Genomic DNA, 16847 nt, shown 5'->3' on the forward strand with positions numbered 1-16847 from the left:
ATAACATGCATCATCAAAGAATTCTCGAAATTAACTCAATAATAAACTGAAAATCTCAAAAATATTAATAAAAATATTCTGAAAATCTCATGTCTCCAATTACACAACTCACAAATCCAAACACACAAAACCGAAACAATAATTATAAGTACAGTCATAGTTACACTTTTGAAGCTTTCCTCAGCGGCTTAGCAACAAGGTGATGAACTCGTCTCTGCTATGGTGGTGGAGCGTCCTTGACTCAGCGCCTAAGAACTAGTAGATTGATGGAAGGATGATGGTCACGATCTTGTAGGTGATGGAGGTTTGAGGAGTGAATTGGGCAGAGCTATGGAATAATTTTTGGCTAGGAACTGATAAGCTAGGAAGTGATCTTGGTCAGGAAGTGATGATTTTGGAGTAGAGAATGGCTGCTATTTATAGTGGAATTCTCATCTCTTGTGATGCAATCATGGCCAATCATCTTGAGGTGATTTCTCCTCCAAATTTGCTTGATTTTCTCTTGACAAAGTCATGAATTTTCTGATTCCTTTTCCTCTTTATAGCTCATTGTATATGCCTTGAATAGCGACCAGATACATCCCTTATTCTTCTCCTTTGATTTGCACTAATTTCTTCCAAGAATTGTGCACACAATAAACTCCTACAATCAAGAAAAATCAGAATTTAATTAGAGTTTATAATCAATAAGAAATAAGATAATTAGGAATGAATATTGATTAACAACAATCCATTTAACTCCTCGAATTCTTCCTGATTAATCCTTCAATTTTTTCTTGATTTCATCACTCAAGAGTTTCTAATGGGATGGACTCTCATTAAAATAGGAAAATCAGAAATAGAAAAGTTCAAATGAAGAAAGTTTCCTAAAACAAAATAGGAAATATTTCCTAAAATGAAAGAGGAAAGTTTCTAAAATGACTTGTCCTTAATTTATGCTCATTCCTGCTCTTTTTTACCTATTTTCACCATTTTCGACCATGAAGTAGCTAAAAACACAAACTATAATATAATTATTAATTTTTAAGAGAATAACTTAGCCAAATGAGGAAAAATACATATTAAAAACGTCACACTTTGTGCTCCTATCAAATTCCCCCACACTTAGCTTTTGCGAGTCCCTTAGCAAAATCAAAACAAAACACTCAAACAAAATAAACAATTCACTACCAGACTCTACACAAATGACACACAAAGACTATATTGCCCTTAAAATCAGTCTAATAAATCCTTACTCTCATGGCATCAAAATTAGCACTTAATCAAGAATCAATATTTAGATATTCGAGAGTTAATTGAAGCATATAATCCACATATAAATCAGTAGGACTTGGGTGTAACAATGGTGATGAGTGGTGATAGGAGCATTTTAATGCGACGTTTTACTTGCTTTTTCCTACATTTCTTGCGTTATTTCCTTAGTAAAACCCTGTTTAGGAAAGTTTTCATTCTTTGATTGGGAAAGTTCCTATTTGTAGAAAGTTTCTATTTTGTAGTTTCTATTTTTCATTTTTAGGAAGTTTCCATTTTCAGTTTAGGAAAGTTGCCATTTTTCATTTTAGGAAAGTTTCTATTTTTCTTATTAGTTTCTATTTTCAGGACTTCCGAGCTAAAAAGTAGAAATGAACTCACAAATGGAGAGAGAAGCTAGCCAACGTTGGAGGGAGACAAGATGAAGTACAAAGGGAAGCACAAATGAGCAGAAATGAAGAAATGAAGCTTTCCTGGTCCAACTAGGAAACCCTGTCCAGAAAAGGAAAGCTTGCCAAAACAAGACTCTTAAGCCAACCAAGAATGGAGATCGAATTAATGAAATGACAGGGCATGAGAGAAGCTTCTTGAAGACTCTAGATGATGACATGGCATAAAGGTGGCGCATGGAGGCCCAAAAACTCTCAAGAATGAAGTGGATTTTCGGCAATTGGATTAAAGGCCCATAAAAGCCCATGGAATTAGGGTTTGTGACGCAAAGAGTAAACCCTAGGGAGTTGTTGCCGTAAAATCCTAAGAGATAAACAAGGAAGTTGGCGTGAAAATCAGAAATTAAAAGAAGATTTCGGTGGAGATTTTCTAGGGCTATTTTTATGGAAAGAAAATATTCTTGGAGGAGTAATTTTATGTGTTTGCCGTGCAAAGGGAGAGAGATAAAGAGGTAATCAACGTGAAAATCAAGAAACCCTAGGGTGATTGACGCCAAGAGAAATTCAAGGGAGAAATAAAAGGAAAGAGAAAAAGGTGGAGACCAAGAAAAGCTCAAAAGAAGTCTAGATACATTCCTATATTCCCTAAAGGAATTTTGGCCGAATTTAAAGTATAAAATCAGAATATTATCAAGGGAATTTCGGCCAAGATTATTAGGGAATTAAATGGAATTTTGTGATTGGTTGAACCACCTCATAGGGCTGATTTGGCAAGATATTATTGGAGGAAATTATGTGGAATTTTCAGATTAATTCCATGAGTTTTACACGGCTTGGAGAGCAAGGAGGCCGTCCCCTATATATTCTCCCCTTTTCTCAACGTCAAGGGCTCCCCTCCTTTGTGTTTTACACTTTAGAAAAAAATCAGAAAATCTCTCTAGCATAGCCGTGAGTTCCTCCACCCTCTAGAGCAAGCCACGAGTTCAAGCAAGGCCAAGGGAGAAGAAGAATTGCCATGAGCATCATCCTCCATCACCATCCTTGAAGCTTGCTGTCGAGATTCAAGAGACCACCACATCAATTGTTCATCACCATCTCCATCTCACGGTGTAATCCGATTCTCCTTTGTAACCTTTGCTTTGATTTCGTTGGTTTTGTTCTAGTTGACATATATGTATGAACAAATATTAATTTCTGGAATTTTTATGATTAATTGAGAATTTTCAGATTCATATTATTGTTCTTCAAGAGTTGCTTATGTGGGTTTGTTTAATTAAATTTGCGTTATAGATATCCTTTGTGTATTAATCTTATTTGGGTCGACACTTATAGGATTTATGCATGATTGTTGCTAGGTTTAAGAATATGAAATCGACTTTTCGTTTTGTGTAAACTTGAATCAAAGTAGTAAAGGTTTTGTACAAAGATCGAATTTAATTAAAGAGAATTGCAATTAGGTGGACTTTTCCATACTAAGTTGTACACTTGAGTTGATAGCCTTTCTCTATGTGTAATGCGTTGAACATGTTATGATTGACTAGCTTTCTAGGGCTTGAATGCATGTTTGATAGGATTAGTCTTTGTGCTTTCACTTAGATTAATTAGCATTGAAAAGTAAAAAATGGGAAATTGTTTGCTTTTAACGTTTCACATGATCAACTCCTTTCTCATGACTTAGATGAACAAATATTAGGGTTTGAGTCAATTTTAATCATATGTTTCGATTTTGATCTTTGTTCTCTCATTCCATTTGTATTTTTATGTTTTTGCATTTTAATTGTTTTGTTAACTTAGTTTTATTTTCAAAAAAACCAAAAACAAAATCCCCCTTTTTCGTGTACAATGTTTATAGTTGTGAATATTATACTTTGTTTTAATTTTAATTGTTTAATTGTTTGACAATGACAGGTGTACCCTCAATCCCCGGAATAGAACGATCCCTACTTGCTTATACTACTATGATATTTTTAGGGTTAAATTATGCGCTTGCTTTCAGGCGACATCAATTTTTGGCGCCGTTGCCGGGGATTGAAAAATCACTTGTTAAATATGTGAATATTTGTTTTGTTTATATTTGTCTTCGAAAAAAAAAAAAAAATTTACTTGTTAATTGTTTGTAATTCTCTTAATTGTTAATTAATTACTTAGGTTGTTATTTATATTATTGAATACGAATTTTAATTGTGAGTTGTAAATTAAAGAGGAATAGGTGAAGTCGTGTTTATTAATATTGGCCTAAACCCCTTATTGGTACCTAGTTCAGGTCCCTTAAGGTTGAGGGCGGCCTTTATTAACATTCATTGAACTGTCTTCACACTTAGGACCTTTTTCATCCAAGTAAGTATAGCCTATGTGGGATGGTGTCTAGGAAGGGGACAACGATCATGACGGTTTTTGAATCCAGAAGTGCTTACAAATGGGCTTAGCTCATGCCAAAATGGATTTTGTCTCTCGTGTTCGTCCTCCCCTACCTGGCCATTTCAGTAAGGTTGCCCAAAAGATGTAGGAGGGACTTTGTGTCTAGACGACTATACTTGGGCCGCACGTCCACTTGATTTACCGCTTGGAATTTAATTTGAAATCAATGATATTTGTAACAAATGAAAATAATGTGATTCACTAAGGTATATTGGATTAAACATAGTCTTGAGAAGGGTAGCTGTTTCAGTCCCATTGCACATCGAGACTCCTTGTTCCCGTACCTAAGTGTTGAAAATAATTGTACAGAAAAGGAAAAGAATAGAAATATTTGTAAGTATTTTCGTAAAAAAAAAAAAAAAAAAAATTGTGTACAAATGTGACGTTTTTGTGTTAACTTGTTTGAAAGTTTTTGTATAAAATGTGTCTAATCTTGTTAAACAAAAGAAATGTAAAGAATTAATTATAAATGTCGTTAAATTCTTGATTGTTATAAGTGTGTAAAATCGTATGAGTAGATAAGGGCCCTTTTGTTAATATTGGCCTTAACCCTTCATTAGTGTCTTTTTAAGGTCTTATGAGGTTGAGGGCGGCCTTTATTAGCATTTGGAGAACTGTCTAACACATGAGTTCTTTCCAAGCTGAGTAAGGGGCATATAGATGGTGTCTTAGATTGAGACCCTGGGTGATGGGTTCAATTGGATCTCAGAGATACTATAACTGTGCCTAAACCACAGTGTGGGAGTAGCCAATAGGGGCCTAAACCTCAATGAGGGAGTAGCCTCCGTAGTGTCACCAAAATGAGTCCTCCCTCTCACTTACCTCTTAATCTGGCCATCTAGCCTTCTGAAACAAAGGGAAGCGACTTATGTCTAGGCGACTATCCCTAGATCGTATCTCACCAATAGTAGTGGTTTCTATTGGGCTCGACTTACAACTTGTAATCAATTGAGATATTAACTTTATTTGTAAAGATAATAATACACTTGAACATAACCTCCACATGTAAATTGTGTTGTTTTGTACATTTTATACTTGTATAAACGTCTTACGTAATATATTTGTGAAGATTGTGGATAGTTTGTAATTTATACTTCTCTTTATACTTGTAAATTTGTGAATAGTAAATCGTGAATAGTGACATTTTGTACTCGTGTCTCTGTGTAAAATTACGTACATTATACTTGTTTAAAAAAAAAAAAAAAAAAAAAAAGAATAGTGAATAGTAACGTTTTTTTTTGTATAAATCATTCATTTGTATTCCTTTTATTGTATAGTCACTAACTTTATTTAGTGGAGGTCCGTCTGGCTGAAAGACGTTAAACTCAAGCGCTGCTTGGGAGGCAACCCAATTCAGAAGTAGTTGTGAAGGAGTCTACACACGCAGATTTGATTTCTCCTTCCCTATTTCTCTCTCTTTTCATCTTTCTTTTTGAATTTAGTAGATCTTTTCGTAAATTTCATCCCTATATGCTTAAGTGTTTCATTGCATGCTTATTCTTGATTACATTTAGGACAATGCAATATTTAAGTGTGGGGGAAGGGATTTATATTTGAGTCTTTTATTTTGAGTCATATATTGAAAAATACAAAAAAATATCGAAAAATGTCAAAAATTTAAAAAATTTCGTTGCTTTTGTTTTTGTTTTGAGTCTTAGGACGCCCTTTCAACTGTCTAGGATGATTCTATATCTCTGAAATCATGATTAAAAGAAGATCACAAGATTGAGATGATTTTTTTTTAAATGGTATTCTTTGGTTAATTGAGATATATGAAAAATGTATGCATGTGTAGTGGATATGGATTTCGTGACCTTGGTACAGAATATGAGCATGTTGAGATGAGTTTTGATTCATAAAAGCCCATGTGAGATATTTGAGCCCATGTCCCTTTTTCTTGGAGTGAAAATGAAAAATATATTCTTATTTTCTTGGCGATGTTTTGATGATCTCATTATTCTTTCATTTTGATTGATTGCTTGCCATAGATTAAGTTTGATGGACTAGAGAATGCTAGAATTCACTCTTGTGCTTGTTGAGACGTTATATCAATACATGGCCCTGATTCTGGAAGGGATAGAGGCAACCTAGGAACTACCACCATAGCCATATAAACTTGTGTCCCTATTTGTGCCCGTCGTGGGACCCCCCTAGATAAGCCCCTTTGAGCCTACATTAACCCTTTTCATTCATAACCCTTTAAAATCCTTAACCCCTGAACCTTAGTATAGTTGAAACCCTACCCTTTGTTCTAAGAACTTAGTGGAGCTATCTTTTGAGACATACAACGCGGGTTTGGTGCTAAGGATAAAAATTAAGAAGAGGTGAAAGTTCAAGTGTGGGGGTAGACTTGTCCATAAAAAGAAAAAAATATGTGAAAGCCGTGAAAAATGAAAGAAAAGAAAAAAATGTGTACGGCTAAAAAAAAAAAAAATGTTTGTTTATGGATTTTAGTCCCCCATACTTAGTGATTTTGGAGTTTACTTTGAACTGAAGGCCCACTACAGAAAAATTTGGCCTTTGTCCATTCCACTATAGTTCAAGGGAAGTTTACAATGAAGATTGGGCCCAACATGAAGACATTAGGCCCCTTTTATGTTACCTCTAGGGAAAGTGACGTTTTTGCAATGCCTTGGTGGATTTCTTGAGGTCTCTACATCTACATGAGCTCTGCTAGGTTTTTAGGACACTTTGATAAATCCTTAACCTTCATTTCGTAAAACCTTGAGCCTTGGCCCCATTACAACCTTTAAGAAGACCTTCTTGATCCTTAAGATGGGACAACCTTTGATGTGGAGATGAGTTACAAGAGTTGAACCTATGGCTTGGGTCCATCTGTGCAAGTAGTTGGTATCTTTCATGAGATCTTTAAAAGAAAAATATATACATGTGCTTTCTTTTCATATAATATGTGATATACTTGCTATCTTTCACATATACTTGAGTGTATAAGCTTTTAAGCATTGCCTTAAATTCTGAGAGAAGAAAGAGTGGATATACCTTGTGAGAATTTGAATCATACTTGTTTGAAACATGCTTAATAGAACCCATCACCATTGTTACAACCAAGTCCTACTTGTGTATGTGAAGATTATGTGTTTCAATTAACTCTCGAATGCTTAAACATTGACTCTTGGTTAAGTGCTAATCTTGATGTTGTGAAAGTAAGAGATTGCTGAGACAAAAAGTTGAAGGGCAATAGCATTTTCGTTTGGTTGAGTCTTTAAATTTTCGTTGAGTCTTAGTGTGTGTCTTTGTCTGATTTTGCTAAGGGACTAGCAAAAGCTAAGTGTGGGGGAATTTGATAGGAGCATTTTAATGCGACGTTTTACTTGCTTTTTCCTACATTTCTTGCGTTATTTCCTTAGTAAAACTCTGTTTAGGAAAGTTTTCATTCTTTGATTGGGAAAGTTCCTATTTGTAGAAAGTTTCTATTTTGTAGTTTCTATTTTTCATTTTTAGGAAGTTTCCATTTTCAGTTTAGGAAAGTTGCCATTTTTCATTTTAGGAAAGTTTCTATTTTTCTTATTAGTTTCTATTTTCAGGACTTCCGAGCTAAAAAGTAGAAATGAACTCACAAATGGAGAGAGAAGCTAGCCAACGTTGGAGGGAGACAAGATGAAGTACAAAGGGAAGCACAAATGAGCAGAAATGAAGAAATGAAGCTTTCCTGGTCCAACTAGGAAACCCTGTCCAGAAAAGGAAAGCTTGCCAAAACAAGACTCTTAAGCCAACCAAGAATGGAGATCGAATTAATGAAGTGACAGGGCATGAGAGAAGCTTCTTGAAGACTCTAGATGATGACATGGCATAAAGGTGGCGCATGGAGGCCCAAAAACTCTCAAGAATGAAGTGGATTTTCGGCAATTGGATTAAAGGCCCATAAAAGCCCATGGAATTAGGGTTTGTGACGCAAAGAGTAAACCCTAGGGAGTTGTTGCCGTAAAATCCTAAGAGATAAACAAGGAAGTTGGCGTGAAAATCAGAAATTAAAAGAAGATTTCGGTGGAGATTTTCTAGGGCTATTTTTATGGAAAGAAAATATTCTTGGAGGAGTAATTTTATGTGTTTGCCGTGCAAAGGGAGAGAGATAAAGAGGTAATCAACGTGAAAATCAAGAAACCCTAGGGTGATTGACGCCAAGAGAAATTCAAGGGAGAAATAAAAGGAAAGAGAAAAAGGTGGAGACCAAGAAAAGCTCAAAAGAAGTCTAGATACATTCCTATATTCCCTAAAGGAATTTTGGCCGAATTTAAAGTATAAAATCAGAATATTATCAAGGGAATTTCGGCCAAGATTATTAGGGAATTAAATGGAATTTTGTGATTGGTTGAACCACCTCATAGGGCTGATTTGGCAAGATATTATTGGAGGAAATTATGTGGAATTTTCAGATTAATTCCATGAGTTTTACACGGCTTGGAGAGCAAGGAGGCCGTCCCCTATATATTCTCCCCTTTTCTCAACGTCAAGGGCTCCCCTCCTTTGTGTTTTACACTTTAGAAAAAAATCAGAAAATCTCTCTAGCATAGCCGTGAGTTCCTCCACCCTCTAGAGCAAGCCACGAGTTCAAGCAAGGCCAAGGGAGAAGAAGAATTGCCATGAGCATCATCCTCCATCACCATCCTTGAAGCTTGCTTTCGAGATTCAAGAGACCACCACATCAATTGTTCATCACCATCTCCATCTCACGGTGTAATCCGATTCTCCTTTGTAACCTTTGCTTTGATTTCGTTGGTTTTGTTCTAGTTGACATATATGTATGAACAAATATTAATTTCTGGAATTTTTATGATTAATTGAGAATTTTCAGATTCATATTATTGTTCTTCAAGAGTTGCTTATGTGGGTTTGTTTAATTAAATTTGCGTTATAGATATCCTTTGTGTATTAATCTTATTTGGGTCGACACTTATAGGATTTATGCATGATTGTTGCTAGGTTTAAGAACATGAAATCGACTTTTCATTTTGTGTAAACTTGAATCAAAGTAGTAAAGGTTTTGTACAAAGATCGAATTTAATTAAAGAGAATTGCAATTAGGTGGACTTTTCCATACTAAGTTGTACACTTGAGTTGATAGCCTTTCTCTATGTGTAATGCGTTGAACATGTTATGATTGACTAGCTTTCTAGGGCTTGAATGCATGTTTGATAGGATTAGTCTTTGTGCTTTCACTTAGATTAATTAGCATTGAAAAGTAAAAAATGGGAAATTGTTTGCTTTTAACGTTTCACATGATCAACTCCTTTCTCATGACTTAGATGAACAAATATTAGGGTTTGAGTCAATTTTAATCATATGTTTCGATTTTGATCTTTGTTCTCTCATTCCATTTGTATTTTTATGTTTTTGCATTTTAATTGTTTTGTTAACTTAGTTTTATTTTCAAAAAAACCAAAAACAAAATCCCCCTTTTTCGTGTACAATGTTTATAGTTGTGAATATTATACTTTGTTTTAATTTTAATTGTTTAATTGTTTGACAATGACAGGTGTACCCTCAATCCCCGGAATAGAACGATCCCTACTTGCTTATACTACTATGATATTTTTAGGGTTAAATTATGCGCTTGCTTTCAGGCGACATCAGGTGGAGCTCAGCATGTTTCAGACAAGTATGATTCATATCCTTACAAGTTATATCCACTCTATCTTCTCTCAGAATAGGGCAATGCTTAAAAGCTTATAATCACTCAAATTATATGTGAGAGAAAATATTTTGAGGCAATCAAATAGCTCACATATATAAAAACGAAAAGCACTTTGTGAATATAATTTTTTTCAAGATCTCATGAAAGATATCAACTACTTGCACGGATGAACCCAAGCCATAGGTTCAACTCTTATAACTCATCTCCACAGATCAAAGGCTGTCCCATCTTAAGGATCAAAAAGGTCTTATAAAGGTTGTAATGGGGCCAAGGCTCAAGGTTTTAAGAAATGAACGGGTAAGGAATTTAACAAAGTGTCCTAAAAACCTAATAGAGCATTTACAATTCACCTTATGTCACCATATTAAAGGCCATATTTCATTTTGTTGGGCCTAACCATCCCTTTCAACTCCTTACATCATTGAGAAAAAGAACAAAGGCCTCATATTATGATTTTGAGCCTTCAACATACACAAACTCCTAATTCACATACCACGAATCATGTCCAACAATTTTTTTTTTTTTCCCTTCTCTTGCCGCTTCTTTTTTATCAATTTTTTTCATTTTTTTTTACGGCCTCATTGTTTTTATTTTCTTTCTCTTGGACAAATCCACCCCCACACTTATTTCACATTATCCCTTCACACAATACATCACAAAATTAACCTCTACTAGGCCCTAAGGACAAGGGTAGAGTCAAAACTATACTAAGGTTCACATGGTGAAGATTATGTGGGTGATGAAAGAAAGACTTATACATGTAGGCTCAAAGGGTTTATCTAAGGGAGTCCCACGACGGGCACAAATATGGACACAGGCTAATTTGGCTTTGGTGGTGATTCCTATGGTGCCTCTATCATTTCCAGAATCAGGGACATGTATTGATAAAAGTCTCAACAAGCACAAGAGTGAATTCTAGCATTCTCTAGTCCATCAAACTTAATCTATGGCAAGCAATCAATCAAATGAAGAATAATGAGATCATCAAAACATCGCCAAGAAAATAAGAATATATTCTTTTTATCACTCCAAGAACAAGGGACATGGGCTCAAATATCTCACACGGGCTCTTTATGAATCAAAACTCATCCTAACATGCTCATATTCTGTACCAAGGTCGCGAAATCCATATCCACTACTCATGCCTATGCTTTTCATTTATCTCAATTAACCAAGGAATACCATTTTAAATCATCTCAATATTGTGATCCTCTTTTAGCCATAATTTCAGAGATATTGAATCATCCTAAATAGTTAAGGGCATCCTACGACTCAAAAATAAAAACAAAAGACTAAGACTGACCCCAAAAAGGTTTTGGACTAGGGTTATTTCCTTTCTCCTTTCGGTAACTCCTTTGGGACATGACCAGGTGAAGAGGGGACCGATTTTGGCGGAGCTCAGCTCACTTGATTGACAGGGGACGAGACCCTTTGTCAGCACTTCTCGGATCCAAACTAGACCTTAGACATCACATCCCATCAGATGCGCCTACTTTGAAGAAATTATTTCACCCAAAAATCATTTGGACTCAATAAATAAAAGCAACAAATTTTTTAAAATTTTTTGACATTGTTCTATTTTTTTGTATTTTCAATATATATGACTCAAGATAAAAGTATAAATCTCTTCCCCCACACTTAAATATTGCATTGTCCTCAATGTAATCAATCATAAGCATGCAATGGAACAATTAAGCATATAGGAATGGAATTTATGAAAATAAATACGAAAACAAAGGAGCAAAAACGAAAATAAAAGACACAAGTACAATTCAACCTAAACAAGTGAAGGGATAGAAATGTCAAACTCTCGTTGATGGCTCCTCCACAGCTTCGGTTGAAATGGGTTGCCTCCCATGCAGCGCTTAATATTTATAGTCCTTCAGCTTGGACTCTTCTCCTTGCTCACAACAATTAAATTTTTTTTTTTTTGGAGTTAATTTTTTTTTTAATTTTTTTTTTTACACACTTACAACAACTAAGTATTTAACGAAATTCACAACAACCTAAGTATATTAATCTAAGTGAAACACATACAATTTACAACATGCTAAATCTAAGTGAAAATCATACAATTTACAACATGCTAAAAAAAAAAAAAAAACTCTACAAACTGCACAACAATTATAAAATACATGCTTAATTTGGTAACACTCATAAAACTTAAACTAAATCACAATTATAGTTTGGCCTAACATAAATTGCAATTTATCACCATTCCACAAGTGTAGTACAAAAATTTAGCATGCACTCTATATAAAAAAAAATATTAATGACACTTTCTTAAATGCTAGATAAGAGCCCAAATGAAAAGCTGTCACGGTCCAATCCATTTATATGATCCGTTCTTTGAATCAGCTCACACGTGCAAATTAACCATTACTCATAACAATTAACACGTAATTTCCAGAATCATTTAATCATTAAAGCATGATTTTTACCACTCTTTAGAACTAATTACTACTTGTTTAACTCAGCGTCTTAACAAATAATAATTACTCTTGGCAAATTAAGCAAACACACATGAATACTGATAGGAGCAAAAAGTGTGCCAATATTATTGAATATGTGCGCCATTTTGATACGCTAAAAGCAAGTGCATAATTTAACCCTAGAAATATCATTAGTAGTATAAGCAAGTAGGGATCGTTCTATTCCGGGGATTGAGGGTACACCTGTCAATGTAAGACAATTTAAACAATTAAAATAAAAACAAAGTATACTATTCACACATAAACACTATTCACGAATTTAGGGGGTTTTAGGTTTTGGTTTTCGAAAATTAAAAGAAAGAATAAAACTAAGTATAAACAAAAACACAAATACAAGAATGAAATGTAAGAAACAAAGATCAAAACTAAGTTCATGATTGAATTCGAATAAACCCTACATTGTTCTTCCAAGTCATGAGAAAGGAGTTGATCATGTGAAACGTTAGAAAGCAAACGATTTCCCATATTTTACTTTTCAATGCTAATTAATCTAAGTGAAAGCACATAGACTAATCCTATCAAACATGTAATCAAGCCCTAGAAAGCTAGTCAATCATGACATGTTCAACGCATGAAACACATAGAAAGGCTATCAACTCAAGTGCACAACCTAGTATGAAAAAGTTCATCCATTTGCAATCCTCATTAATTGAATTCGATTCTTGTCCAAAACCTTTACTACTTTTGATTCAAGTTACACAAAACAAAAAGTTGATTTCATGTTCTTAGATCTAGCACCAATTACATGCATATATCCTAAGTTGGCCACCAAAGAACATAAACATATAAAAGTTTTCTGTAAAGCAAATTCAATCGAACAAACTCACATAAGCAACTATGGAATCACAACATAGAATTCGAAATCTTCATTCAATCATAAAATTTCAGAATTAAAACTTTGTTCAAACATCAATGTCAACTAGAACAATTCCAACGAAATCAAACAAGGTTACAAAGAAAGAGGTTGAATTACACCGTGAGATGGAGATGGGGATGAAAGGTCAAACGTATGGAGTCTTGAATCTCGAAAGCAAGCTTCAAGGTGGAGAATGGATGATGATGCTCACGGCTCCTTCTTCTTCTTCTTCTTCCTTGCTTGAAACGTTGAATGCACTAGAGGATGGAGAGAGCTTTAGCGTAGAGAGAATTTTCTGAATTATGGGGTCGTGTAGACGTCTAGGGTTGTGGAGTTTATATAAGGGACGGCTATGCTTGGTCTCCAAGCCGTGAATTTCTGATTTTCTTCCAAGGAATTAAATTAATAATTCCACATAGCTTCCACCAATGAGAAATTGCCAAGTAAGCCCTAGTGTGTCATCCAACCAATCATAAAACTCCAAGAAGATACCCTAATATATTCTTGCCGAAATTCCTTGATTATTTTCTGATTTTCTTCTTGTATTTTCGTCCAAAATATACTTAGGGTTTCTAGGAATGAATCTAGACACCATTTGGTGCTTTTCTTGATTTCTTTCCTTAAACTTCACCCTAGAAAATCTCTTGGCGTAATCTTTTATTTTCTTCTTGATTTTCACGCCACTTTTCTCTCCTCCCTTTGGTTTTCACGGCAACACATCCCTAGGGTTTACTTCTTGCGTCACAAACCCTAATTTCATGGGCTTTGATGGGCCTTGATCCATTTTGCCGAAAATCCAAAGAGTTCTTGGGTCTCGTTGCTTCTTCTTTAAGTCTTCTCATCTTCCAACGCAAAACACATTATTTTTCCATTTCTTTTTCATGGTTGCGTTGGAAACTTGTTAAGGAAGCCTTCCTCCATTTCGTAGGATTTCCTGATTGGACTAGGAAAGCTTATTTCTTCATTTCTGCTCAATTGTGTGACCCGATTTCTCTCATATTCGTTCGTCTTGATGTTCGCAAGCTCCTCTTTCCATTCGTGCGTTCATTTCCACTTTTTAGCTCGGAGGTCCTGAAAATAGAAACTAGTATGAAAAATAGAAACTTTCCTAAATTGAAAAATAGAAACTTTCTAAAAATGAAAAATGGAAACTTACTAAAAGTGAAAAATAGAAACTTTCCAGAAATGAGAAATGAAAACTACAGAAATGGAAACTTTCTACAATAAGGAACTTTCCCAATCAAAGAGTGGAAACTTTCCAAAACAGGGATTTTTCAAGGAAATGGCGCAGAAAAATGTAGGGAAATGCAGTTAAAACGTCGCATTAAAATGCTCCTATCAAATTCCCCCACACTTAGTGATAGGAGCATAAAATGCGACGTTTATAATGTTTAAACCCTATATTTTGCTAAGTTATTCCATTTATCTTGATCAATTTAACTTAGTTAGTGTTTTTCAGGTGAAAATGGAGTTTCAAGGTCCAAAAACGTCTAAGGAATGCACAAGTGGCGCAGAAATAAGAAGAAATGAAGAAAGGGAAGTTCTCCCAGTTTGACTAGGAAAAGGAATCCTAGTTGGAGTAGGAATCAGAAGCTAACTTGGATTCAAATTCTTAAGTCGCGGAAATTAGAAGTTCTACTTGGACAAGGAGACCTAATTCTACTCAGATAAGGAATCCTAGTGTGATAAGGAGTCCCTGTAGGATAAGGATTACTCAAGAAGGTTCCGGAAGAGTGTAGAAGAATCGCAGAAAAGAAGTTTGTATTCAACTAGGAAACCTACTTGCATATGGAGTTCTACTCATACTAGGAGAGCTATGGAACGATCATGAAGCATCTAGAAGTCTCAAGAAGGTCATATGCCGTGCACATGGAAGAGGAAGCAACAAGAGATTCGAATTACAAAGCAATATGGAAGTTGGACTTCTTGTTGAGTAAGGATTGGAATTTCGTGAGATTCTTGAGGGTTCTTGAAGGTTCTTCACGTTTCTACTTCAGAATAGGCGTGGAAGACATGTGAGAGGCATGTGATGTGAAGGAAAACCGAATTGGACTCAACTTGTGCCTAAAAAGTCGAATTCAATACAGATTCGGAAATCTGCCTGTGCAGATCAGTCAACTTCAACGGAGTGTCAAAAATTACTCAGAGCTCAGAAAATTATGATCTTTATATGGTTGGAAAGCTACGGATGTCTAGTTTCCAGAGCTTTTTACGGTTCATCAATATCTATTTTCTAGAGGAAGTTATGGCCGTTTTAGTGGACTGAGGTCAATCCTGCCGGAAATCTGTTTTGTGCCAAAGAAGTCCTAAATCAACACGAACTAAGAGAAACCAAGTAGAAACGAATTGGGAGTGCCTTGGGACGTTCTACTATATATACCTTGTGTATTAGACGTTCAGGGGTGACACTTTATTCTCCACAATTTCGTTTCTCACCGGTTTGCTCTTGAGTTTCAGGTTTTTGCATCTACAAGTTCCTAGCCGTGCCATCCTCCATCCTAGCCGTGAATTCTACCTTGTGTTGCTGCCTTGGATCTGCTTTGGACCTTGGGACGTAGTCAAGGGTTGTTCATACCATCTTCCCTATGTTTTCTTTACGGTTTAGTGTTTTTGTATTTGTATTTTATGTTTTGATTTCTTTATGTGTAAAACCGAAACCATGAGATAACTTTCTGATTTTTGGGTTGCGTTTTGGATGTTCTTTTCTATGATTGATGTGTTTATGTGTTCTTGATCTTGATTAATTGCCGAAATATGGATTGATAATCTGGTTTTGTTTTATAGATAACTTTTATGTGTTCTTGTTCTTTGGTTGCAAACTTAGGATGATTGCATGTAATTGGAGCTAGTAATTAGGTTAAACGCTTCGTGACCCTAATTCAATATAGTAGTAAAGGAGTTGTACAAAGGTCGAGATCAGATTATGCATGTAATGAAAAGATTCGCTTCGAGTACTTGAATTTGCATGTTTATTGACTAAACTTTCACTTGCTCTTAATGATTTGAATGCATGAGATTATGAGTCGCTTCGATTGTGTGATACTTGCATTTGGAATATGTTGGTTTGGCGCTTCGTCGATCAATTGTGTAAAGGGAAGTCATATAAGGGACATTGGGCGCTTGTAACTTTGTTTCTTGGTCGATATCTTTCCATGGTAATTAACAAGATTAAGGGATGCATGAATATGTTGTTCTTGATGAATTGTTTTCCAAAAAATCCTTCTTTTCCCACCTTTGTAAATAAAACGTTTTTGTTCTTTAATTGTTTTCTGAAAATTTATATTTCAATCTTCAAAAACCCCCCATTTTTATGTTTTCTTGTTTTTGTAAATAATTAAAATTAACTTAGAATTTTTAGGTAGCATGTTCATATAAATAATTAATAAAATAAAAAAAATAAATGTTTTTAATTTCGTGAATAGTGAGTCCGTAAATAGTAAATATGTGTTTGTTTTAGTTTTAGTGTTTTTTAGGAGTTTGTTATGTGTTTGTTGTGTGCTCCTATTTTTTAGGGATTAGCTCCTAAATTTTAGGGAAAGTAGTTAGAGTTAGTTTTGACTTAGTATTTTGTGTTTGACTTGGTCAATAATTTGTTTTCTTAATTAAGTAATCTTAATCCTTGTTGTATATGGATTCCCAATGTGATATGGACTTGTAAATTGTGTTTAAATAGGAGTAGGATTTCTAAACCTTTTCTAACTTGTTTTCTCTCTTATTTTCGTCCATGCCTATATATATACTTGTGATTTTCGTTTCTTTCTCTCATTCCTTTGTCTTCTAAATTCGTG

General features: G+C 34.9%; 1 protein-coding gene across 1 annotated transcript in view; it reads right to left on the reverse strand.

The window, feature by feature from the left end:
• The window catches only part of LOC112177922, a gene marked incomplete at its 3' end in the record, with an annotated part of 128197 nt that overhangs the window by 77290 nt on the left and 34060 nt on the right, over positions 1–16847 (reverse strand). The gene's annotated exons all lie outside the window — the stretch shown is intronic.

The sequence above is a fragment of the Rosa chinensis genome, chromosome 7 (genome assembly GCF_002994745.2).
Source record: "Rosa chinensis cultivar Old Blush chromosome 7, RchiOBHm-V2, whole genome shotgun sequence".
Classification (NCBI taxonomy): domain Eukaryota; kingdom Viridiplantae; phylum Streptophyta; class Magnoliopsida; order Rosales; family Rosaceae; genus Rosa; species Rosa chinensis.